The sequence below is a fragment of the Trichechus manatus genome, unplaced genomic scaffold (assembly GCF_000243295.1).
Source record: "Trichechus manatus latirostris isolate Lorelei unplaced genomic scaffold, TriManLat1.0 scaffold00090, whole genome shotgun sequence".
NCBI lineage: Eukaryota > Metazoa > Chordata > Mammalia > Sirenia > Trichechidae > Trichechus > Trichechus manatus.
In genome coordinates, this window is record NW_004444026.1 from 7595793 (window position 1) to 7607773 (window position 11981).

Genomic DNA, 11981 nt, shown 5'->3' on the forward strand with positions numbered 1-11981 from the left:
TAATGTTTTGATTATGGCCCTTTCTTCTTTTTGGATGTGTGCATTTATTGCTATAAACTGACCTCTGAGAACAGCTTTTGCAGTGTCCCAAAGGTGCTGGTAGGATGTGCTTTTATTCTCATTTTATTCTATGAATTTCTTTGAAACAGTTGAAGTTAGACTTCAGGTATATACCCTGTTGTACTGTGGTAATGAGGACTTATGCTGTTGAGATGGGCCCACAGAAGTCTATGCAGGGGGAAGGGCACTCAAAGTCTGTGGATCCCTTGTGCCTGTGCCTAGGCAAAGGAGCTGTGCCTACCCTGGGTTCTTGGCTTGGGGAGCTGGCAGTTTATTTTTGCCCTCTTTGTTAATTTGTTCACTCTCCAAGGCCAGGAGAATTGCTCAGGGCACGTGACAGGTCCTATTTCTGGCCCAGGGGACTTGGCAATTGCTGTAGCTGTCTCAGACCCAGTGCAGAGCCGGGAGTGGGGAAGTAAATGTTTTTGATCCGCACGGTACGCCAGACACAAGTACTTATCTTTTGTCGACTGAGGGCTGCTTCTCACTGGTTCTGGATGGCCGAGTGAACTTTCTGCCACTGAGTCTCTCCTGGTGTGGAAAATGCCTCCCGAGCACTGCTGCTTGCCTGCCTCACCACGCATCATGAGCTGATCAGGCCTGAAGGGCTCAGGCTCTTGCAGGATCAGGTCTGGCAACTCCTCACTGCTTCCGAACTGTCTCTCCCTCCCCCTGCCACTCAGTCCGATTCCTCATCTTTGCCTTTAATATTCAGGGCTCCTAGATTGCATATATAATCAATTCTCTTGTTTTTTGGGGTCTTTGTTGTAAGAGGGACCACCAGAAGTGTCTGACTACTCCACCATCTTGGCACCGCCTCTTCCATAAAATTTCTTGATTCTTTATTTTGGGAGCTTGCTAAAGCCATCATGGTCTGTCTATTTATGTGACTTGATATTGACTGTTGTCTCTGAGCCATCAGTAAGTTATATGTATTTATGTTTGCTTACTGTGCCCTAGCTTCTTTTTTGTCTTTTTTTGATATGCCCAAATAGGCTGCTCGGATGAGCTACTTTGATTATTGGCGCCTTTGAAGCTCTAACGTCCTGTCACCAGTTGGTTAAAGCTGTCACTAGGTATGTGAGCCCAGGAGTCTGTTTACTTTTCTTGTATGAATTCAGTCAGGTGTCCAGGAAGTCGGTCACCAAGTGTGTTGTGAAGGCTCTCACTTACAGTCCTAGACACACATGGGCGACTGGTGTAGACACAGGTATCTGGCTGCAGTAGGGGGTCATGCGCTGGGCAAGGCAGGGGGCTGATGACTGCCCCTGAGTGTCTGGGAGGAAAGCATGTCCCTGTTCTCTACAGCACATAGATGGGTGGGTTTTGCAGCCAGACTATGAGCACCCACTGCTCTTGGCTGTAAGAATTGGGGGCACCGCTTATTCTTGGAACCCTCTCACAGGTGGCTAGGTGGTGTGGGTGGAGCCACCAGTCCTAAGGCCCCTGATGTGGGTAGGTGAGGACCCTGCTTAATGGGCAGAGCAGTGGCAATTGTCACGAACCTGCCACTTCACCATATATCTGAAATAGTTGAAGTTAGACTTCAGGTATATACCCTATTGTACTGTGGTAATGAGGGCCTACACTGTTGAAATGGGCCCACACAGGTCTATGCAGGGGTGAAAAGCATTCAAAGTCTGTGGACCCCTTATGCCTGTGCTTAGGCAAAGGAGCTGTGCCTAAACTGAATTCCTGGTTTAGGGGAGCTAGCAGATTATTTTTTCCCTGATTGTTAATTTTTTCCCTCTCCAAGGCTGGGAGAATGGCTCAGGACACATGATGGGTCCTACTTCTGGCCCAGGGGACTCTGCAATCACTGAAGCCAGCCCAGGACCCAGTGCAGAGTGGGGAGAGGGGAGGTAAATGGCAAAGAGGTTTTTCCCAATGGGGCTGTTTTTTGATCCACATGGTAGGCCAGACACAAGTACTTATCTTTTGCCTATTGAGTGCTGGTTTTCACTGGTTCTGGATGCCTGAGTAGACTCTCTGCTGCTGGGTCTCTCTTGATGTGGAAAATGCCTCTTGAGTGCCACTGCTTTCCTCACCACTCACATGAGCCAATCTGGCCTGAAGGGCACCGGCTCCCACCAGATGTGGTCTGGCAACTCCTCACTGCTTCCAAACCGTCTCTCTCTCCCCCTGCCACTCAGTCTGATTCCTCAACTTTGCCATTGATGTTCAGGGCTCCTAGATTGTCATATATAATCGATTTGCTTGCTTGTTTGGGTCTTTGTTGTAAAAGGGACCACAAGAAGTGTCTGACTACTCCGCCTTCTTGGCCCCACCTTTCAAAGATGTCACTTTAAGGACTAAGGTGCACCTGACCCAAACTATGGTATTTTCAATCACCTCATATGCATGTAAAAGCTGGACAATGAATAAGGAAGACAGAAGAATAATTGATGCCTTTGAATTATGGTGTTGGCATGGAATATTGAATATACCGTGGACTGCCAGAAGAAGGAACAAGTCTGTTTTGGAAGAAGTACTGCCAGACTGCCCCCTGGAAGCAGGCATGGCAAGACTTCTTCCCACGTACTTTGGACATGTTATCAAAAGGGACCACTTCCTGGAGAAGGACATCTTGCTTGGGAAAAGGAGAGTGTCAGTGAAAAAGAGGAAAACTCTTGACAAGATGGTTTGACACAGTGATTGCTACAATGGGCTCAAACACAGCAATGATTGTGAGGATGGCGCAGGACTGGGAAATGATTTGTTCTGTTGTACATAGGGTTGTTATGAGTCAGAACCCTCTAGACAGCACCTAACAGCTAACAACATAGAAATGGAATTGTCACCTATTTATTATTCTGCAACTTGCTTTTTATGTCAGTATGATGGTTTTGAGATTCTTGCATGCTGAGCATGGAGTTGTAATTCACTCTTTTCCATCGCTGTGTAGTATTTCTTTGTATGAATATATCAAAATTTATTTATCCATCCTGCTGTTGATACATATTTGGATTGCTTCTAGTTTTCTAATATTAAGAATAGCGCTGCTGTGAACTTTCTTGTACATGTCTCCTGATGTTAATTTTCAGAAATTTCTGTAGGATATATACTTATGAGTGAAATTGCTGGATCATAGGATATTAACATTTTCAACTTTACTAGGCGTGATGGTTAAGGTTGTGTGTCAGGTTGGCTGGGCCATGATTCTCTGTGGTTTGGCAGTTGTATGATGCTGTGATCACTTCCATGATGAGATTTGACATAGTGTGATCACCTCCATGATGCAAACTGCTGTGAGTAGACAATCAGTTGAAAGGGAGTTGCCTTGGGCTTTGGCCTGCATTGACTATAAGTGGACATTCTGGCAAGGCTCTCGGGTTTTTGCTTGCTCTGGCTCATTCATCTGGCTCTTGTTCTTCTGACCTCCAGTTCTTGGGACTGGAGCTAGTAGCTTACCTACAGTCTAGCCTGCTAATCTTGTGATTCATTGATCTTTGCAGGTTGTGAGCAAGAGCCCTGCTCTCTGACCTGCTGATTTTGGGTTCCCTTGCCCCTGCAGCAAATTGAATCAGGAGAAGCCTGTATCCTGACCCACAGATTTGGGGTGTTCCAGCCTCTACAACCACATGAGCCATTTCTTTGATTGATATAGATCTCTCTCTGTGTATATTTTTGTGCCTTAATGGCTTTGCTTCTCTAGAGAACCCAGCCTAAGACACTAGATAATGCCAAGTTGTTCCCCAAAGTGGCTGTATCAATTTATACAGCCACCAACAGTATAGGAAAGTTTCCTTTCTCCACATCCTTATTAACTTGGTATTTTCAGACTTTTAATTTACTGTTAATCTAGACAGTAAGAAAGTGTATCACATTATGATTTTCACATGCATTCCATGATTGCTATTGAGGTTGACCCTCATTTTACATATTTGTTGGCCAGTCACAAATGTCCGTTGTGAAATTACTGCTTGTTATATTTTGTGCCATTTTCTTTTGGGCTGTTAGTCTTTTTCTTATTTACTCAGAGAAGTTCTTTATTATATTCTGGACAGTGAACCATTGCCAGTTACGTATGCTGCAAGTGTTTTCTCTCAGTTTGTGGTTTATCTTGCTACTCTGTTGACTTCTAATAACCAGAAATTATTAATTTTAATGTAGCCTACTTTTACAATCTTTTTATTTATCATTAGAGTTTTTGTGTTGTATTTAAGAAATAACTACCCTAAGGTCATAAAAATATTCTTCTAAAAGTCTTAAAATTTTTCCTTTCATATTTAAGACCTTAAACTATCTGGAATTAATATTTGTGCATGGTGTGATATAGAGATGCATTTTAATTTTTTTCCATCTGGATAACCACTACCATATATTGGAGAGCCCATCTTCTCCCCACTGATCCTCTTTGTCATGTATCAGTGTCCATACATGTATGGATAAATTTATAAATCTTTTATTCTGTTCTAATGATTATTTATATACCCTGTATCAAAACCACATTCTTTATAGCATTAACATTTTCTGTTGTTACCTGAAAGGACAAGTACCACTACCTTGTTCTCATTTTTCAGGAATGCATAAACTCTTCTTGGTCCTTTGCTCATCCATATAAATTTTATAATTTGCTTGTCAGGTTCCATGAAAACCCTTATGGTATTTTGATTGGAACTTCATTGAATATATAGGCCAATTTGGGGAAAATTGGTATCTTTATATTAAGTCATGCTATCCACAAGTATGATATGTCTCTATTTATTTCGATCTTTTTGATGTCTTTCAATAAAGTTTTGTAATTTTATCCAAAAATGGAATTACAGGATAGTAGTTAAAAGCATACACTCTGGAAACAGATGTTGCGTTTGAATTTCTACTCTGAAACTTTACTAATTATGCAATATAGAAAACTCACATAATCTCTTTGGGCTTCCATTCCCTTACCTGTACAATGGGACTAATTAATAGTACCTTTCCCATTAGGTTATTTTAAGGATTCCATGGGTTAATATATATATCAAGTGCTTAGAATAGTACATTGTCCATAATAAGCACTATCTAAGTCTTTGCTTTTATTATCCCTAGATACATTATATTTTACTTTCCTACCATAGATAGTCTTTTTAATTGTACTTTCTGATCTTTCCCAATGTAAACAAATACAACTGACATTTGTAGTCATCTTAAACATGACAATCTGAGATATTCTATTAATTCTAATAGTTTTTGTAGATTATTTTCAGCTTTTTATCTTATTATCTGCTGATGATTTTGTTGCTTCCTTTCTAGTCCTTATGTATTTTAAGTATTTCTTGTCTTATTGCATTGGCTAGGACTTCTAGTAAAATGCTGAATAGAAGTAGTAGTGAAAAGATTTTGTTGTTCTTCCTCCTGATATTCTTGTTCCTTATTTTAAAGGGAATACTTTTAATCTTTTGCCACTGAATAAAATGTTTGCCTTAGATCTCAGGTAGATAGAGTTTCTAGGGCTAATGAAAGTTCCTTCTATTCTGAGTTAGCTAAGAATATTTATCATGAACAACATAACTTTATCAAACATTTTTCTTATATTTTCTTTAATTTGTTAGTGTGGTGAATTCCATTTATTGATATTCCTAATGTTGAACTAACCTTGCATGTTAAATGTTAAAATAAACTTGGCCACAATATGTTATCTTTGGTTTTTAGATTCAATTTGCTTTTGTTTAGGATTTTACATCAATAGTCATGAGCTAAATTGACTTGTAATCTTTCTTTTTTGTACTGGGTTTGTCTTCTTTTGGTGTTGAGATTATGTTGGCCTCTTTTTGACTCTCTAAAATATTATGTAAGTTTGGAATTATTTGTTTCTTTTTAATTAAGTGTTTTGTTTTGTTTTTTGGTAGGACTTACCCAATTTATAGAATCATTTGTGCCTTGTATCTTCTTTGAAGAGGTGTTTTAAAATATTAAATCAATGCCTTTAATAGCTATGGAATTATTTATCTTTTAGTTAATTTTAGTAATTTTTATTTTCCTAGGAATTTATCCATTTCATATGAGTTTTTTAATTATTGGCAGGAAGTTTTTTATGATATTCTCTTATTACTTTTTAATTCTTAATGTTGTTCACTTGTTTCATCACTGTTTTATCCTTGATCAGTCTTGCAAAGATGTAACAATTTTATTAGGCTTTAAAAAATATTAATGCTGTTGTTGTTAGGTGTTGTCACTTTAGCCCTGACTCATAGTGACCCTATGTACAACAGAGTGAAACACTGCCTGATCTTGTGCTATCCTTGCACTTGTTGCTATGTTTGAGCCCATTGTTGAAGCCACTGTGTCAATTCATCTCATTGAGGATCTTCCTCTCTTTCACTGACCCTCTACTTTACCAAGTATGATGTCCTTCTCTGTGGACTGGTCCTCCCTGATAACACAACCAAATTATGTGATGAAGTCTCACCATCCTTGCTTCTATGGAGCATTCTGGCTGTGCTTCTTCCAGGACAGATTTCTTCGTTCTTCTGGCAGTTCATGGCATATTCAATATTAAAAATATTGATATTAATACTGATATTAAAAAATATTAATGGACTATTTTTAGGACACTTTTCAGTTTATAAAGAAATTGAGCAAAAAGTACAGAAAGTTCTCATATATTCCTTCTCCCCTCTACACTCAGTTTTTCCTGTTATTAACATCTTCCTTTGGTGTGATCTATTTGTTAAAATTGATGAACCAGTACTGATGCATTATTAACTAAAGTCCCAAGTTTAAATTACCGTTCACTTTCTGTGTTGTACAGTTCTATGGGTTTTGATAAATATGTAATGACATGTATCCACCATTACACTACCATACACAGTACTTTCACTGCCCTAAAAATCCCCTGTGCTCCACTTATTTGTCCCTTTCTCCAACCCCCAAAACCCTGGCAACCACTGATCTTTTTACTGTTTCTATAGTTTTGCCTTTTCCAAAATGTCATATAGTTAAAATCATACAGTACCCTTTTCAGACTTGCTTTTTTCACTTAGCAATATGCATTTAAGTTTCCTTTAGATCTTTTCATGGTTTGATAGCTTACTTCCTTTTACCACTGAATGAGATTCCATTGTATGGATATACCACAGTTTGTTTATCCATTCACCTATTGAAGAATATCTTGGTTGCTTCCAATTTTTTGAAATCATTAATAAATCCATTATAAATATTCATGTGCAGGTTTTTTTTCTTCTTTCTTTTTTTGTGGACATAAGTTTTCAACTCATATGGGTAAATACTGAGGAGTTTGATTGCTGGGTTGTATGCTAGGTTACATAGTAAGACTTCTAAATGGCTGTATCAATTTATATTCCTACCAGCAATGAATGAGTCTTCCTATTCTACATTCTCACCAGCATTTGATGCTGTCTGTGTTTTGGATTTTTGCCATTCTAACAGGTGTGTTGCTGCTGTTGTTAATTGCCATCGAGTCAGTTCCTACTCATGGCAACCCCAAGTGTCTAGAGTAGAGCTGTTCCACAGGATTTTCAAGGCTAAGTCGGAATCGACTCAGTAGGTTTGGACCTTTTGGAAGCAGATCACCAGGTTGCACCACCCACCTTTCAGTTAAGACTCCAAATAGGTGTGTCCAAAACCAAACCCGTTGCCACTGAGTTGATTCCGACTCATAGCGAACTCATAGGATGGAACAGAATTGCCCCATAGAGTTTCCAGGGAGTGATCGGTGGATTCAGACTGCTGACCTTTTGGTTAGCAGCTGAGCTCTTAACAACTGCACCACCAGGGCTCCAAAAAATAGGTATATAGTGGCACATAATTGTTGTTTTAATTTAAAATTCCCTCAACAACAACAATGACATGTGATGTTGAGCACCTTTTCATATGCTTATTTGCCATCTGCATATCTTCTTTGGTAAGAAGTTTGTTCCAATACTTTGCTAACTTTATAATTCACTTGTTTGTTTCCTTATTGTTGAGTTTTAAGAGCTCTTTGTAAATTTTGGATACAAGTCCTTTATCAGATGTGTGTTTTGCAAATATTTTCTCCAAGTCAGTGACTTGTCTTTTCATTCTCTTAACAATGTCTTTTCCAGAGCAGGAGTTTTTAATTTTAAACAAGTGCAACTTGTCAGTCTTTCCTTTCATGGACCATGCTTTTGGTATTGTATCAAAAAACTCATTACCAAACCCAAATTTACCTAGATTTTCTTCTATGTTATCTTCTAGATGTTTTATCACTTGTGTTTTACATTTAGACCTATGATCCATTTTGATTCAGTTTTTTGTGAAAGGTGTACTGTCAGTGTCTAGATTCATTCTTTTTTTTTCTGCATGAGGATGTCCAGGTATTTCAGAACAGTTTTATTAGGCTTTTCAAGGAAGCAACTGATAGCTTTGTTACTTTTTTCTATTGGATCTTTGTTTTCCATTTCATTAATTTCTAACTTTTCTTTTATTATTTCTTTACTTCTTTATTTGGGTTTTTCCTGTGACTATTTTCTACTTTTTTAAGTTGGATGCTTAGCTCTTTTCAGCCTCTCTTCCTTTACAGTATAAGCATTTAAGGCGATAATTTTATCTGTAGGCACCAATTTAGCTGCCCCACAAAGTTTGGTTTATAATACTTCATTATTATTTGGTTCTAGAGTTTCTTTAATTTCTTTTATGGTTTCATCTTTGTTATTCATTTTTAACTTAATGGCATTGTTGCCTAAGAATGTAGTGTGTAAGGTACAGATTCTTTGAGATGCATATAGCCTAGCACTTGACCAATTTTTATAAACGTTCCATGTGTATTTAAAAAGAATATGTATTTTCCAATTGTTGGTGCAGTGTTCTTTATACGTCCCTTAAATCAAACCTTGTTAATTGTGTTGTTCAGATCTTTCTGTCATTATTGATTTTTTTATCTACTTGACCTCTCAGTCACTGAAAGCAAGATGTTAAAACCTCCCACTTAGAGGGTGAATTTGTCAATTTCTCCTTAGAGTTATATCAATTTTTGCTTTATACATTTTGAAGGTATATTATTTGATACATTCAAATTTAGAATTGTTACATATTTTTGGTAAATTGAATCTTTTATCAATGTGTAGTGAGCTTTTTTTAACTCCAAGAATGCTTTTGGTCTGAAAGACTATTTTATCTGAGATTTATATAGTACAGCAGTTTTCCTTTAGCATTTCCTTAGTATATCTTTTTATTTTTTTCCCATCCTTTTAATTTCAGCTTTGTATATCCTGGGGTTTTGATACGTCTCTTGTAACTGGCATATATCTGAACTTTGTTTTGTTAACCCAGTTTGGCAGTCTTTATCTTTTAACTGGAGCATTTAGCCCCTCTACATTGATTGTGGTTTCTCGTGTATTTGGGTTCATTTCTATCATCTTACTTTATACTTTTATTTTTACTCTTTTCTGTCTTTTTTTTTGGTATCAATTAATTTCTCCCTCCATTCTATTTTTTTCTTAAACTATTTTTAGAAGTTATACACTCTATTTCTATGTTTTTAACAGTTTTGGATTAAGTTTTGTAGTTATTAAATTAAAGTACAAAATTAATTGTCTTTGTTTCACTCACTGATTAACAGAATCAAAGACAAGCCCTTCAGGGAAGTTAGCATACTTGGCAGGCAATCCCAGGAAGCAGGGAGTAAGGGAATAGGGAGAGAGAAAAGAAGGCAGAGTCATTAAAAGGGTCATTATCGGACTTACGGGCAACATGGCATGATAGTCAGAAGCACCACGCCATCCCTCCACAGCAAAAGCAGAAAAACTAAGTCAAACACAGTCACACATCAGTCCTGAAATCCTAAGCATCAAATGAAGAGATAAAGAACTCAGCCAAGCACCGAATGGAATAAGAAACTGACCATGAACAGAGAGTGAGGAGAGATACATGCAGAGGTCCCCTAACAGCTATGGCAGCATGGATCCGCCATCTTGGACTCCTATCAGAAATCAGCAAACAGGGGTTATGAGAAAGCAGCTTCACAGATCTTCCAGCAGGAGACAGAACAACCAGTAACCAGCGATGTAGGCTCCCCCCCACACACACACACACTCTTCTTCTCCCCCACTTAGCCTCCTCTGCTTCCTGCAGCCACAGTCTCTTGGCCAGGAAGCACCCCGGTGTCACTTGGATTCCACCCACCTGCACTGGACAGCTCCCTGAGTGCCTTTTGTTGGCTGCTGGTATTGCTTTTTTCTGCTTCTTTAGATTACTTCCTTACCTCTCACCACCTCCCCCTCCTCTCTCTCAAATACCTGCCTCCATGTGCCATCTTTGCTTCTTCCTGAAAGGTTGTGAAACACTGCTTGACTATGAAACTGCTTCCCAGCCTGTGCTGCCATGCTGGTAAGACCCTGGGGCTTTTTTGTTTGTTGTTTTTGCTCTGATTTCTTCCATTTTGATCTGTTTCTTTGTTTTCTTTTTCTTTCCTTGGCTTGGGAGCCCCTTATAGCCAGGCAGTATCATGCAGCTTGGAAGCTACTCCCTTACTCTGCGCAGATGCACAGGGACATCCCTGGGAACATTTATTTTTTCTTTTCTTTTCTTTTTTTTTTGTTTAGTTTTCTTCTCTCTCTTATTCCCTTTTTGTCTTTCTTCATTTCCAGTCTCTCAATTTATTCATTTTTTCTTTTATCCGTTTTCTTCTTTTTATCTTTGTTTTTCCTCATTTGTCAGTCTCTCATCTCTCCACTCCAATAGCAAGCTCTCTTAGCACTCTTTCTTGTCTGTGTGTATGTTTTTGTCTCTTGTTCCTCTCTCCTCTCTCTCATATTTCCCATACCCATCTTAGCTCCACACATCACAGTCTACCCCCTCCCTCCTGCCTGCCTGCACCGTGCACCGACTATCACATTTCCAAGCAGCACAGGCACAGCCTGCTGGAATCTGCCCTGCACTGATTCCTGGTCCACACTATCAGCCCTGGTAAGTGCCACAAACAACCCATCCCAGCAACTCCCCTTAGTCTGGACCTGCCCTGCTGTACCATATCTGAGTGACTGGCCCTGCCCATTGGAGAAGGAGGTGAAAAGTATCATGCCCACAGATGACCAAACAACAAAGAACTCACAGCCCACCTGCTCAGACATAACCAAATAAACAAAACAAACAAAAAAAAGGACAAAACAAATAAATCTACAATCAATAAATGAGGAAAATAACCACTGAATGTCCCGAAGACAGCAGACAATATCAAAACATTTACAAAAACAAGACGGGATGGCTCCAGTAGGCTTCCAAAACAAAACACCAGATGACCTTCCAGCAGAAGAAAAGGCACTAGACCTAACTGATAGAGAATTCAAATCTCTAATATTCAGAATTATCCAAGAGTTGAAGCAAAAAGCAGACAAAAATGAGGAAAAAATAGACAAATTCATGGAAAAGGAAGACAAATTCACGAAAAATACAAAGAATGGAAAGAATTCAAGAAAATAATGCAAGAACAAAATGCTAAAATAAATTCACAACTAGAAATCATACAAAAACAACAATTAGAAATCCAAAAGATAAACAAGATTTCAGAAATCGACAGTGTCATAGAAGGGGTGAGGAGCAGGTTTGAAACAATGGAAGATAGGATCAGTGAAATGGAAGACAAACACTTGGCTACAACTCTGTGTGTTTGAGGAAAAATCCGAAAAAAAGAACGAAGAAAAATGAAGAAACCCTGAGAATTATGCAGGATACAATCAAAAGCAAAAATAAGCAAGTGATTGGAATTCCAGAACAGAGGGAGAAAACAGAAAACACAGAAAGGATCATTGAAGAATTGCTGACAGAAAACTTCCCCCATGTCATGAAAGATGAAAAGCTGACCATCCAAGAAGCTCAACAAACCCCATATAGGATAGATCCCATAAGAAAATCACCAAGGCATATCATAATCACACTCTCTAAAACCAAAGACAAACAAAGAATCCTGAGAGCAGCTCAAGAAAAACAAAAAGTCACAGAAGAGAAACAATAAGACTAAG